Source organism: Gadus macrocephalus, chromosome 16 (assembly GCF_031168955.1).
Source record: "Gadus macrocephalus chromosome 16, ASM3116895v1".
Taxonomy (NCBI): Eukaryota; Metazoa; Chordata; class Actinopteri; order Gadiformes; family Gadidae; genus Gadus; species Gadus macrocephalus.
In genome coordinates this window covers 23951229-23965958 of record NC_082397.1, presented here as the reverse complement: position 1 = coordinate 23965958, position 14730 = coordinate 23951229, and positions in this window count along the sequence as shown.

Below are 14730 nucleotides of genomic sequence, written 5' to 3'. Positions count from 1 at the left end.
TTTGCGTTGTCATTTTGCGTATACTGGCCTTGCTCGACTCGGGTCCCCTCGGTTTGACTCGGCTCCTCTCGGCTCGAATCGGGTCCCCCCGGCTCGGATCGGGTCCAACCGGTTCGACTCGGGTCCCCTCGGCAACCCGGTGTTCTGCCAATCTCTGCTCCCTAATGTACCCCTGGAATCTCCAATAAAGACTTTATACTGTATCGAAATATGCTCCCCGTATTCTTACAGTTGTACATGAATTGAGTGGTGTTAAAAAGGTAATGTGGACAACAAAACCTTTTTCAGTAGTGTGGTCCCATTAGAGACCACATGAGTCTTACTGCACCACTTAAGCCTTAAGCCTGGTGATGTAACAATCAAGGCCTATTTCCAGAGGTGAATGGGTTTGTTTGTCTTTCCTTTGCATATTAATGTGACATAGCTTATTCTGGTTTGTAGTGTCATTCTAATGTCACAGCCCATTGAGCCCAAAGAATATAATTTGAATGTTTGAGCCTTAAATAAACTACATAATTGGCAAACTTGTAATTTCTCTAGTAAAAAGAAATCCTTTAGGATTTACAAACTTTGCTATTTTCTTTCATGTTTCAGTTGTTCCAGTTGTCAACTTAATTTATTAAATAGTTTTAACAATATTTTTAACAATTTGAATAACTCAAAATAATAACTAAATCTTAAATTAACGATAATAACCCTAGTGGGAGTGGGAGTATGTTGCTTGATTTGGCAGGGGACGTCACATAAATTGGAAGCGTCCATCTACACGATTACGATTACAGAAGATGTAAATGTGTTCCTATCCCTAGCTCTTGGGATTAACACAGTTAATCAGTCCCTCCAGGTTTTCGCAGGCCTTTTTTGAGATTGTTGCGGCCTAAAATGCCTGATGTTGCATGTACTTTTCCAAAAAGTTGCGATGAAAGTTGCAGTGTTTTTTAGGTTTTTAAGATAAGATAAGATACAACTTTATTAATCCCCCGTAGGAGAAATTTGTTTGTTGCAAAAACAGCCCAGCAGCAGTGGAAGGACACAGGATAAAATGACAATGCAATAAATACAAAGTGCTAATGCATAAGTAGACGCTTATAGTTAAAATAGGGCTGAAGTCAGAGGTGTAGATGGTAAAGAGGAAGAGTGAAAGTACTGTTCCTTGGGGTGCGCCAGTGTTGCTCATCACCACATCTGACAGGCTGCTCTGCAGCCGCACGTATTGTGGCCTGCTGGAAAGGTAGTCACCAATCCAGGCCACCATGTCGGGATGTACCTGCATTGCTGAGAGCTTCTTCTCAAGCAGGGGAGGCTGGATTGTATTGAACGCACTGGAGAAGTCGAAGAACATGACTCTCACTGAGCTCCTTCTAACAGCTGACTGGCCGTATTGGTAGGTGTCGCGGTCTGGGGCATAGTTATCATCATAGCTTATTACTCCACAACGTTCCACAGGCTTCGGCATGGAAGCCTGGATGGAAAAGGTGTTCAAGTGAACTGGGGGAACAGTACGTAGGCCGGGGCAAAAGGGTTTTGTGCCATACAATTCACGGGGATGAACGGGTTAGATAGCTGCTAAGCGGTGTAACGATGGTCAAGCATCAGGGAGACGGAGGCGGAACTGTTGAATTTTCTTTCCTGTATTTTCCTTTGGAAAATAAATCAAATCATTGCCATCAGAAATCGGTGTACATATACAGCATCAGATCAAAAGCAACAGCTTTTCTGCTGATTACTAGTGACAGAAAATACATACAAAACATTTAACTTCCCATGAATGGGCATAACTATAGTCCAAGTGCAGTTACAGCACTTTATTAAAACCTATTTACATTATGGAGCCATACCTTTGGAAAATAAATCAAATCATTGCCATCAGAAATCGGTGTACATATACAGCATCTGCACAAGCAAGAAAGAGAGTAATATTACTTTCAATGTATGAACGTGGCTAGCGGAGTTTACGGCTAGCCATGTTAGCCTTAGCATGTAGAAACCCAAGGTCATTAATAAAGTCATCACAAGTATTAATAAACTTTCTCTAAAACATGTAAACTACAGTACGATCGTAACAGTGAATGGAAAATAACATAACACATGGGATACATCGAAGTTATCAACTTAAACATGAATTCACTTTAAGAAAACTGATATTGCTTTACATAGCGAACCTACCAGATCAAAAGCAACGGCTTTTCTGATCGAGTAGGAACGCAGTAGATTTCCACGCAGCACAGAACTAAACACGGCAGATCTGCAGTACACCATATGGCCACGGGTGGCTCCCATTCACACTTATTAACCACGGCAGTTTTATTTTGGCGAGAATCATATATAATAATACACTACATTTTTAACTCTGTTACAGCGGCATGTAGGGCAAACGTTTGAGCAGGCTATTTTCCGAACCGTAAGGTAAAGCTGCTTTTTTTTTCTTTCTTTTTTTTTTTCTTTTTTTTTCTCCTCCTTGTGAGCGATTTACTGTTGTACTTTTCCTCCCACCTTATTTGACAGATCAGAGTCGAGTTTAGTTTCTCGTTTTTCCACGTAAGTGTGATTTTTGTTTCTTGTGTTTTGTTAAGTTTTCCTCACCTGCCTTTTGAGGGTTTCATAGCAATGGTTTGATCACTTGTTTTGACGAGAGGACAGGCAGACCAAAATAACCATTGTTTGGACCGTTCGCCTTTCTACATCCGAGTCCTCTTTCTAGAGCCCGCCTGACATGTAGTGGCAATCCATCTCATTCTTCATCCTCTGTGCCACTTGTTGGAGTCAACTAACAGTGTTTGCAACGCGAGCGAAAAGACAAGACAATGTTCCTTCATTTGAAAATGTTTACTTGAAAGTCTTCAAAATAAAATACACGTCTTCAAACGGTATAATGCACGTCTTACGCACGGTCAAAAGACGCTTCAAAGTTGCTTGTAAGGGTCTATAGAACAATTTTGGTCGACGGGCCGGTAAAATTTTTTATTGATGGCTCCAAACCCACCACCAGCCGTGATATAAAATGGTAGCTGTTATTACTCTTAATCTGATTATCTGATTTGAACATACTAAGTATGTATTGATTCAGGATCAGGAGTACCACCTGATTTCTGATATATCATATGACCGATGTAACCCATATTTTGTCCAGTATCACTTCAAAAATAGGCAAAAAAATCATAGGCCTGGGGATGTAAAGCAGGTGTTTCTATTTAATAATCAATCATAAACAGTTACACACACAGTCTAGATAATAACTCTGTTCCAGTTATTTCACACACTTACACTTGCACAGACGTGTATACCTCAGGGTTTCTTTCATGCACTTGCACCGATAGCTTGTAGACCTAATTGAACAAATGCATTTACAACTGCACTTCACATCTGGATTCAATACATCTTTGGCGAGGGGCAGCGCGGTCCAAATGAAAGCAGCTTGCCGTCCTCTTCCTTCCATCCATGATCAGTGGGGTTCGGAGCAGGGATCAGGGACCTGAATGAAAAATGCAATTAATTGATTAATAATGTATTAATTTATTAGAAATGTTCATACAATATATTTACAAAATACACAAATACAGATACATACCGTTGGGCTGTCGTCCAGATGCTTGCTTGGAAGCCACTCGTTTTGTAATGTTGATCCAAAATTATCACTCGTTAGGGGAATTCTCTCCACATCCCTAGTCTTCTGTGAGAATGGCCTCATTCAGAGAAGAATAACAATCTAATTTGAGTCATTGGAATACTGCCACCACCTCTTTCATCCTTGGTGATGTTTGGAATAGAGCGGAGACGATGATTGCAAATTCCTCTATGAAGAATGTAATTTTGTGCATCAACTTGCAGCAGGATTGCTCAGCCTTGAACTTAAAGGAAGATGTGCTCTCTGATCCAGAAAATGCATGGAATACAGCCAAGGATTTTGCATGTAGTCATGCCGAGGTTTGTGGCGATTGTGTTGAGGGATATCATTTTGGTTGTCTTTCCAGCTTAAAGGAGATACAGATTTCTGCAGTCACATTCACAGCCTTGATGTGATCAGTGTGACTCAGAAGGATTACAATCACAGCTGTGTCTCCGGTATACACCTAACCAAGTGTTGATGTTCCGAGGGCAACGGAGGAGATGTACTAAGACACGAGTGTCAGGTGTCTCATGGAGTCTCATGTTTGCATTAACTCATTGGTGGACTGTTGCCAACAAGTTGGACTTGATCAGCTGATGTAGACATCCTTGTCATCTGGGAACTGTACATCTTATGGCACGGTGAACGAACCGCCTCCTCCAAAACAGGACACGCGATTTCAAGGGAAAAAGCCAAAAAGGCACGTTTATTCCAAACATAACACATAAGGTCTCTTACTGAAAAACACAAAAGAACAAAAAACCTGGGAGGAGTCACATCACTCAAGAGGACCGGTCTTGAGAGAGCCCTGAATGAGTGGAGAAGTAAGCTATTTCTGCCCTGCTTCTCCACCTGCTTCTCAGGTGCTCCGCATCTCCTTAATTGGTAGCAGCTCCAATGTCCTTAATGGCGCCATCTGGGGGAAATGGGTGGTTGACTTCCTCTACAACCCCTCCCAAGGGCTTACAGAGTGGCAATCCGGTGGTAATCCGGAGCCGGGTTGCCACAATCCGTTAACAATTTATTTGAAAGGAATGAGAACATCACCTTCTTGTTGTCAACATGTGCCAGGAATTTCTGCCAATCTCCTGGGATTTACCATACCAGATAGACGTTGTCGGGTGCCTGTTCCTCACTTTTCCCCTGTGCCTCCGTTGATTGTTAGTTCACGATACTGGTCCTCATAGTGAACTCTTGGGCGGAGTACCTTGTCAAAATATGAGTCAAAGATATACCCTTGGACAGTTGTACCAGGAAGAGAATGTATCAGCACTCCACCATCAATGACATTGAAGTCATGAACACCTGCCGCACTCCTCATCGATAGAGATGTTGCTACTCTTACTCATGATGTTTACCAACAAATCTGACTTGGTGTAAGAGTTGAGCGCTCCTTCAGATGATACTGCAGGTGGGTATGAGCAAGATTCCTGACAAAAGAACCCTTCCAAATCCCCCCCTCAACTGTCTAGCACAATGAAAGCTTTCCTATAAAGCTCAGTATGATGTTTGAAGTGCTGCATTATCAGCTTATTTATGTTCTTCTTTTCTGTTTTTGTCTCATTGAACAACCATAATGTTTCGCTTGTTTGGTGCGGTCATAAGTGTGTCATTTGATTCGAGTACACTCTTCCTGAAGTTGGTGTACTGCTTTTCTCCTGTAGACTCAAGTTGGTGGACAGATCACCGACCACCTCAGGGATTTACATTGCTCAGCAGCACCTCCACCAGTGTTTCACATGCCATTGAAATCGATGCAGATCCTTCCCCTTAATGAGGACGTTCTTCGCAATATTTGTTTTCATCTACAGTGATAAACTAATTATAAAACACGACTGATTTCTGGTCCAGTCACAACCCAACGCTTCAACAGCTCAAGGATTCTCTGTCAGACCAATAATGCCACCAACTCCTTTCACACTTTTGTTGACCTGCTGGTGTGCTTGATCAATCGGTATGGATGAGAAACGCAGATTGCTTCAGGTTATGTCCAGTGTCCCTCCTTAAACTCTGCCTGGATGGTATCTGGGAGCCCTTCCATGTCTCTAATAAAGACTGGAATCCACCTGGCATAATTTTGGTGATCAAGAGCAAAGAACAGAGGCACCATCTGACGTAAACTGAACCACGACATGGAGGAGAAGGGGATTGTTGCCCGCGATTGTCTCCCGCCGGACCCCCGCTGCCTAGGCACAACTGCCTCGGCACAACTGCCTCGGCACTGCCCGCTGCCAGCTGCCTAGCGTTGGTGTTTCGCGGTGGTGATGCCTCGCGGCAGCGGGGCATCATACACATGCATGCACATACACATGCATGCACACACACACACACACACACACACACACACACACACACACACACATTACAGAGGGGGGAGATAGAGAGTGTGTTCTCCTGAAAGCGAGTGGTGGCCATACGCCATCAAATACCACACACCCCAAGAGTACAGATAGGGCTCCATGGCAGGCACGGCATCAGGATTCCAGTTGTGGGTGGGCCAGACCAATTGTGGGTGGTCCTTAAATTAAAAACGTTATCAAATCCCTGTTTAACCTAATAAAAATGACTGACTAATATACTGTTATTATCTGTGCATAGTAGAGAATTTAATAGCTTGATGCTCTTTAATATTTTGTTGCATTGTAAAAAGTTTCGTTGCATAGGACGGACCCATCCGCGATCGCTCTCCTTGGATCTGAACAGCGCTTTTGGAATCTCAATTGCGCATTATGCTTTAGCGTGTCACTTTATAGACCTAAGGTCTATATATGGACTGTAAAAGTGGTCAGGAATCAAATATTTCCCTCGTAGTTTAGTTCTGCTCGTATAACATGAGAATGACTATTTCATAATTCTGTTGAATTGTTTAAATTTTCAACAATATTTCGATAGCGCAACAGACTGACTGAGCTTGGCTTATTATACAAGAACATGCATTCAAATTTAGGCTACTACGAGATAATAACAAATACAATAGTCTACCGCCAATTCACGGTCATCCGAAGTCAGAAGGTTAACATTCCTTTAACGCAAATCAGAGCAAGCATCAATATCAACATTTATTTTGCTGCATTTCAAAAACAAAGCATTTCAGAAGCCTTTAACTTATCAGGCAAACTAACAATATCCTTAAGGGCAGAACATCAAAATAACAACTGGGTAGTTTTGCGCCAACAGGCAGGCTTAAAAGATTGCCAAACATGAAAATAGATAGGCATGGGAAGAAGAGAGAGCATGAGAAGAAAATGTATTAATTCATTTACAGGAGTAATCGGCGGGGTTTGCTCTTGAAAATGTCAATGATTTCATCGAAGTCGAGAGTTATAAGCTCTCTCTCAAATGTCAACAGACAGAGGGACATAAGGCGAGTTGTAAGCATGGTGCTACTATTTGCTGTTTTAATTCGGTTGACACTGGAAAAGACGCGTTCAACTGAACAGGATGTCATTGGTAGTGTAATCAGAGCTTGAAAGCATGGATATTCGGGAAAACGTCCTCATTGCATATGTCCATCACTTCAAGAATACTTTTGAGATGTTTTCCTGTTTTTCTTCCTCTCTATGAGTTGCACAAACACTGCGAGCTCCGACTCTGATATGGTTATCTGGAAGCGCTTTCCTGTATCATTGAGAGAGTTCGCTTTAGTAGCCAAAGTGCAGTGGTGGGTAGTAACACATTACAAATAACGCAAATGAGGACATTTTTCAGGTAACGAGTACTTTTCACGTTCCTTTTTTAAGTCTGTAATTTTACTCTTACTCGAGTAAATATTTGATTTAGAATTCTACTCTTTACTCAATTACATTTTCCATGAAGGTATTTTCGCCAGGGGGTGCGTAGTTACGGTCCACGTATAGTTTATATAATTCTAAAGTTACTATGTTACACTGTATTCTGCAGACCACTCACAAACTTGTTTGTCATTGTCGTGTCTGGCTCTGTAAGTGTGCGTGCATGCTATGTGTGTAGGCTGAATAAATCGAATTGCCCAATCAGCCAACCAAGTCAGTCTCGTTTGTGTTTAATTGGTTTTGTTCCCACAAAGCTCCTGCCTTTTGTCACATGCACAGAGCTTAATACAAATTTGTTTGAAATGAAATTACATTTTTTGTTGTACATATTGCTCTTGTTGTACAACTTGTGAGGAAATGTTTTAGGAGTGCATCTCTTTCTCTCCCTCACTCACTCACGCATTCTAACACCTTATGTCTTTTTCACTGATCCAAGCACTCCAACACAAAAATGTAAAGTAACTTGTAATTTGAGTAACTTTAAAACAAAGTACTTTTTTACTCTTACTCAAGTAGGTTTTCCAATTGGAATATTTACTTTTACTAAAGTAGATTTTGAAGGAAGTAATTTTACTTTTACTTGAGTATAGATTTTCAGTACTCTACCCACCACTGCCAAAGTGGTGTCATTTATATCGAGGCTAGGGGACTTCAGGATTGCTGCAGATGCCATGAGCCCATAGGTGTCACTGTGGAATCGGGTGTTCAGTTCATTAAGCTGGCAGTCTATTAGCACGTTGGAAATGTTGCGCAGGTCACTGTCACTCCTCACTCGATTTCCCCAACGTGCATTTGAAGATACTTCCCTCAAATCGGCCTGGGAGATTTCTTCAGCGGGAGGGCAAACCCGCAAATCCCAGTTCTTGACATCATGATCCTCCATCATCTTATTTGTTGTTGCCAACATGTTTAAGAACGCACACGTCACCTGAGCAAATGTCTATCAGTCCTTGTTTGAGGTTCTCGATCAAATCAATCGTGTCTGTCACCGATGCGGTGATGGACTGGAGACTATTAGACGTGAAGTTAAAGGCTATATTGCCAATGCGAAAAAATAACTTCACAACGTGTGTCTTTTTATAATTACCATTCGTAGCGTTGATTAGCAGAGAAATAGTCTGCATAAGACCTTTTACGTTGCTTAGCAACCGAATACGCTGGGGTTGATGAATACCTGACATGCAGAGTGATATCAAAGACGTGATTCAGAGGCAAAAACACTTCCCTTGACACTTTCGTTCCATAGCATTGAAAAGAGCCGTGCAATAAATAAAATCTATAATATATATTATTCTTTTTTTTTTTTTAAGAAAAGTTTTGGGTCGGCCTGTTGAACAGTGGGTGGTTCTGGGTCCGTCAGGCCCACCCATAACGCTGTGCCTGCTCGATGGAGCTTTCAGGGCTTGATCAATTTGTAGTTCCCCTGTCCACCATACTTTTTACTGAGGAATTACTGAGGAAGGAGATAGAGAGCGTGATCTCCTGAGTGAGGGAGAGAGTCACAAGGAGACATGCAGGGAGAGAGAAGCCACATTCCAACCTTATCTGTTGTTTCAACCCGGTATCACGCGATTTCGTGCTCATGCGCACAAACGTTATTAATTTAATCGTGTCCCAGATTACGATTGTCCGACTTTTTTAGTGCTACGCAGAACGAAATGTAAACCAATGCATTCTGAATGGGAGCGTTCTCCGACAATTGACGTGCTCCACAAAACGAAACGAGAGAGAGAAAGAGAGGGACAGAGAGAGAGAGCGTGAGAGAGAAAAGCTTCAGAAGGGGTGAGCGCAGATAGTACAGTGCACCCTCTAGTTATATATATTATTATCTAGTTATATATATATGTCAACATTTCTGATTTGTAAGCAGACCTCAAAAACGACGTTAATTGTCGGAGAACGCTCCCATTCAGAATGCATTGGTTTACATTTCGTAATTTTCGTTCTGTGCAGCACTAAAAAAGTCGGACAATCGTGATCTGGGACACGATGCGCACAGATTAACGTTTGTGCGCATGAGCACGAAATCGCGTGATACCGGGTTGGTTGTTCACATCTGTCGGTACCTCGAACTAGAACGCAGAGAGACGGGGAAGGGCCCAGCCCAGAGGTAGTAAATCAGGGAGAGTGCCCCCTCATATTAAAGTTACATGGGGATCGCAGGATTTAGGGATTATTATCAAGACTGTTGCCAATTTAGCGATTTTGTCGCTATATTTAGCTACTTTTCAGACCCCTTTGGCGACTTTTTTTCAAAACAGCGTCAAGCGACAAATCTAGCTCCTTTTTCAGCTGTTATTGGAGACTTTTGGCGACTTTTTGAGGTGAAAGCACTATCGCTATTACCTCTTCACAACGAGCACCGGGTGCCTGCGCGGCCCCTCCCCCATCTCAAAGCACTTACAGGCAGCCCAGTCCTCGTGCAGCAGTCCCTCCCAGCTGCTCTGTTAGCAGGAGCTAACAGGAGACGTTCACGCCTCGGCATCCGGGCTGCAAATGAATCCACGTCCCGGCCAGCAAGCCGCCGCCGACTGATCCCGCCCCCTGACGTACAGTCAGGGCGGGAAAAATCTAACATTTTCTTTGTCTAAATAAAATAATAAATCGCTGTGTTACATTGACTCACACTGCCTCAGGCTCAGTCACTTCACCTCACCTCGTACACTGTGTGTGTGTGTGTGTGTGTGTGTCTTTACCATGTCGCAGTCAAAACTTTACCAACAAAAATATAGGAAAGAGTGGGAAGCAAACACTGCTTTTAAGGGCTGGTTAAAGCCGTTTATTGGAGACGATAAATGAGCATACTGTAGCTATTGCAAGGTAAATTTCTGTGCCAAACTCAGTGATGTGAAGAAACACAGTTCAACCCAAAAGCATATTCAAAAGGCAAAGCCTTACAGTTCAGCTCAAAAAACGCTGCCATTTATGGTAAGCAAAATTGGGACCAAGCAAAAAATAATAATTGTTTTTGTTTTTACTTCCGGTTATGCAAATTAGGCGATGATGTCATGTAGCGACTTCTAGCGACTTTTAGGAGAGCCAATAGCTACTTTCCTTACTGAAGAGTTGGCAACACTGCAATCGAGTACTCGTTTAAAACTAATCTATTTTTAGAATGCAACGCATCTGCAGCGGGAATTGGCCTAATAATGAACGGCAATATTACCAACAAAACATGTAATGCTTCTTCTCAATCAAAACAGTCAAGAGTTACAGCACCATTAATAAATATGCCATAAGGTTTAAGTTTGTCGTATGATGACGTGCCACAAAAAGTTTGGACCTGGGTTTACGTAAAGACGACATCTTAGACGATTGCGTTTACTCAGTTGTACTCCTCGAGGATCTAGGATTAAGAGCAGAGGGGTATTCCATCAACCAAGCTAAAGGCTTAAGGAAAACTCCGCTAAGTAGCCATGGGAATTTATCCGACCAAATGATCCTGGTCGGTACCAGGCTGTCAGGCTTACTTGAGCGCTGTTTAAGAGAAGTCCTATCTGTTGGAAACAAGTGTACCATCAGAAGGTTCCGCCAAGCCTAGTCCTCACGATTTTGTCATAAATGTACATGTATGAAGTATAAACAGCCTATATTTTCACTAAGGGTCTAAGATTAAATGATGCAAATAAAATAAATAAATGAATCGCTATCTATTAATATCGTGGATATTTTCTGAAGACATTTTTAGACAAAATTATGTATTCTATCAAAATTGGGAACCAGCAGTTGGGTGAGAGCTCTATCATCCGCCCTGTAGTACGGTCCTGGGCACGATATTGAATTCTTATTTTTGTAATTTCCTTTATATCAGAGAAATTAGGCCTAACAATTTACTTTTTATGTAAAAAATATGTCTTACCATATCCCTAGAACCCAAATATAACTTGCAAAGTTAATGTTAATATTAATGTTACTGATAAGCCTTTGTCACAATGATGAAGGCACTGCTGCATTGAAAATTGCAGCCACATAAATTCCATTCAGGTCAGTTTCTCGGCAGGCAGCCAAAAACACTTCTGTTGAAAAAAATACTATGGTCAGTCAATTTAGAATATTCAAAGAAATGGAAAATAAATGTAGAGTAATCCTTCCTAATTTACTAATCAGGTTGGGATTGAACCCCGGACGACCGGGTGCAAGTCCGAGACGTTACCTCAAGACTAACTCCCTGTATCTATGGTCAATATTACATTTAAATATGTTACGCCTAATACGACTTATTCATTCAAAAGATCTTTATTGCCAGGCGGCCTCCGTGTTTTTATTAATGGTTAAGGTGTTCCCTTTTTGAGTTATTATATGCTTGTACTCCTCATAGACCTACACAAGCAGCTTCTGTTCGCCGCTGGAAAAGATCCCGTTTTGTCCTTTTCGGACATTTGATCCATGATTCGCCATTCACTGTTCTGGGCTGGTTACATATCTCGTGAGCGCGCGTAATCCACGATAACGAAAGCCTGGCTTAAACTAACCTGAGCAAGGCGCGGCTGAACTGGGTTGATCTAACTGCTTAGCCTCAAGTTGAAGTTGGCGTTAGTTCTAACCGGGCTTAACCAACTAAATCCCGCTTTCGTTAGTGACTTTGATGGAATACCCCTCAGGTGCCATAAAATTTGTTTGAGTTACTACCAAGCCTGCTTGGATGCATTTCAGATTCATAAATTTGTATCCGTGAAATTGTAGCACGTCCGACTTGGCTTTTCTCCTGAACAGTCCCAATGACTTCAGATGTCTGCGCAATGTTGACATAGGCTACTCATAGAAATGCCCTCCTCACTTTTAAGGAACATCAATATTTCCCAATGCCTCAATCCGAGCAAGAAATAAAATACGATAGTGTCGGATAGCGTCATCGTTGCCATCCTGCAGCCAGCCAGCCACGTTATTGATGAATGAGAGGGGTGATCCTGATGTCGTAATTACGAGATATTTACTTGTAATTACGAGATCCTGATGTCGGAATTAAGAGATCTTTTCTCATAATTACGAGATACCGATGTCGTAATTACGAGATCTTTCCTCATAATTACGAGATCCTGATGTCGTAATTACAAGATCTTTTCTCGTAATTACGAGATGCTGATGTCGTAATTAGGAGATCCTGGTGTGCTAATGGCTGGATAAGGTGTGAAGCTTTTTTTTATTTGGTGAATGCTCAGTGCCACCATACTATTGCACTATTTTATATAAAAAAATATGGATACATTGCATAAAACACCAACTGTCACGCATGTGACGAAGATATATCAAAATCTATCTATATCTATAAATACATATTGTGGCAACCCGGCCCCAAACCCTGAGTTGGTGGAGGGCGTATACCGCCGATATCCGCCAGCCGGAGCCAGTGAGCATCCATTGCATAACTCCAATCAACACAATGGAGAACACCTGCGGCAGAGGGTGAGGAAGATCAGGTACCCTTTAAAAGGCTGTTTGTTGTTCTCCCAGGGAAGGGAACCGGGATTCTGAGCGGAACAGAGTACCTCCAGGACCTGATACGGACAGGCAGACTCCTGGATATAACGGATTTCCCCCAGTGGCCACGAGAGACGCGCGCCGACACGGCATGCACCCCCCGGGACGGCATCACCGATGGGAGTGACCTCCCTCGCCAGGGTAGAGACCGGCCCGGCCGGAGAGACAATTCCCTGGACACCACCGTGGCTCACGGAGTCACTTGTATGATTTTTGGTTTTCCTGCGTTGGGCACAGACCCCGCAGGTTTTTCCGTTATTAATGAATAAACGGCCCACCCGGCTTTGAACGGGTCTTGGCGTGTGGTGTTTTCTACGTGAGAGAGACATTCCTTGGGCCGGGTCGCCACATATGGTGGAGAATGCAGGCATCCTGATCACGCTACGGATCACGGCTTACCAACCCGCCCGCCCATGCAGAGTCCGGATGGGGCCACCACCGCGGCCGCCGCCCAGCGTCAACAGCGGGACCAAGACCTGGCCGCAGCACGTCGGGAGAGCTGGCCGGAGGACCAGTGGGCCCACATCCTGTCCCCCTTTCTCACCGGACCCGCACAGCAGGATAGCCAAGATCTGGCGCCTGAGAGCGCCAGCCAGTACTGCCGAGGCGCCGTGTGGACCCAAATTTCCCAACACCGGAGGCTGATTCGCATATGGCTCACGGACGGAGAGGGACTCAGCCTCATCAACCGGGTGCCGATAGACAACACCGGCCGACGCCCTGAGAACCCTCGCCATCAAGCATCCCGACACGGTAGATGAGCTGGTCCAGCAGCTGGAAAACTGGCAGGTGGCTCAACAACCGAGTCTTAGCATATGGAACCTCTCGCGGCCCACCGAGACGCCCCGGGACCATCGAGGACCGAATAACGCACCCCGAACACCCCCACCGGGACCGCCGACCCTCTCCCAGGAGCACCGGGAGGACCGACGGTGTTTCAGTTGCGGGCGGAACGGACACCTAGCCCGAGAGTGTCCCGGGAGCCGGGATGTATCCAGTCAGGGCCGTGTCTCCTGACCACATGTTGGGCGCAGCAGAAGCCCGGGTTCCCAACCCTCCCAGTGCGGGTAGGGAATCAGGACACACAGGCCCTCCTGGACACCGGCAGCTTGGGGACGGCAAGGGGAACACATAGAGGTCGCCTGTGTGCACGGGGACACACGCACATACAAGACCTGCCATGTGGTAGTGCGGACCCCTCGAGGGATGTACACGGCATGGGCCGGGATCGTACCCCGCCTCCCCGTACCCCTATTAATTTGGAGAGACTGCCCATATTTTCCAGACTATGGAACCCCGAACCGGGTCACCAACCACTGCAGGGCCCGCCGCGATGACACGGTCGAACCGGCAGACTCACCTACGGGGCTAGGGTGGCCCACTCAGCCCCAGCCGAATCGTCCACAGTGGACGACGGACCCGAGGAGGATGGCCCCTCCGCTCCGGGCACCCCAGGCCACTCGACGGGAGGAACCCCCCGATTGGGACCCACGGAACCCCCCCCGGACACTCCGGACACTGACGGCCACCGAACAGACCGGCCCACCAGGAGAGGCCGAGAGCTCACCTCTCACTGAATTCTCGGATTTTCTTCCGACGAGGAATGACTCGACCCGGACAGTTCGCCAGTGTCCAGCTGTAAGATGATGCCGTGAAGCACGCCTGGAGTCACGTCCTCGCCCACGACAGCCAAGCAAGGGAGTCGGTGAGTCGCCTGCCAAACCCTCACTTCAGCACAAGGGGAGGACTGCTGTATCGGGGAGGAGAGCGGGGGGGAGCGGTAACTGGTGGTACCTCAACCCTATGTTAGCAAAGTGCTGTTCATGGCCCACTCCCACATATTAGGAGCCCACC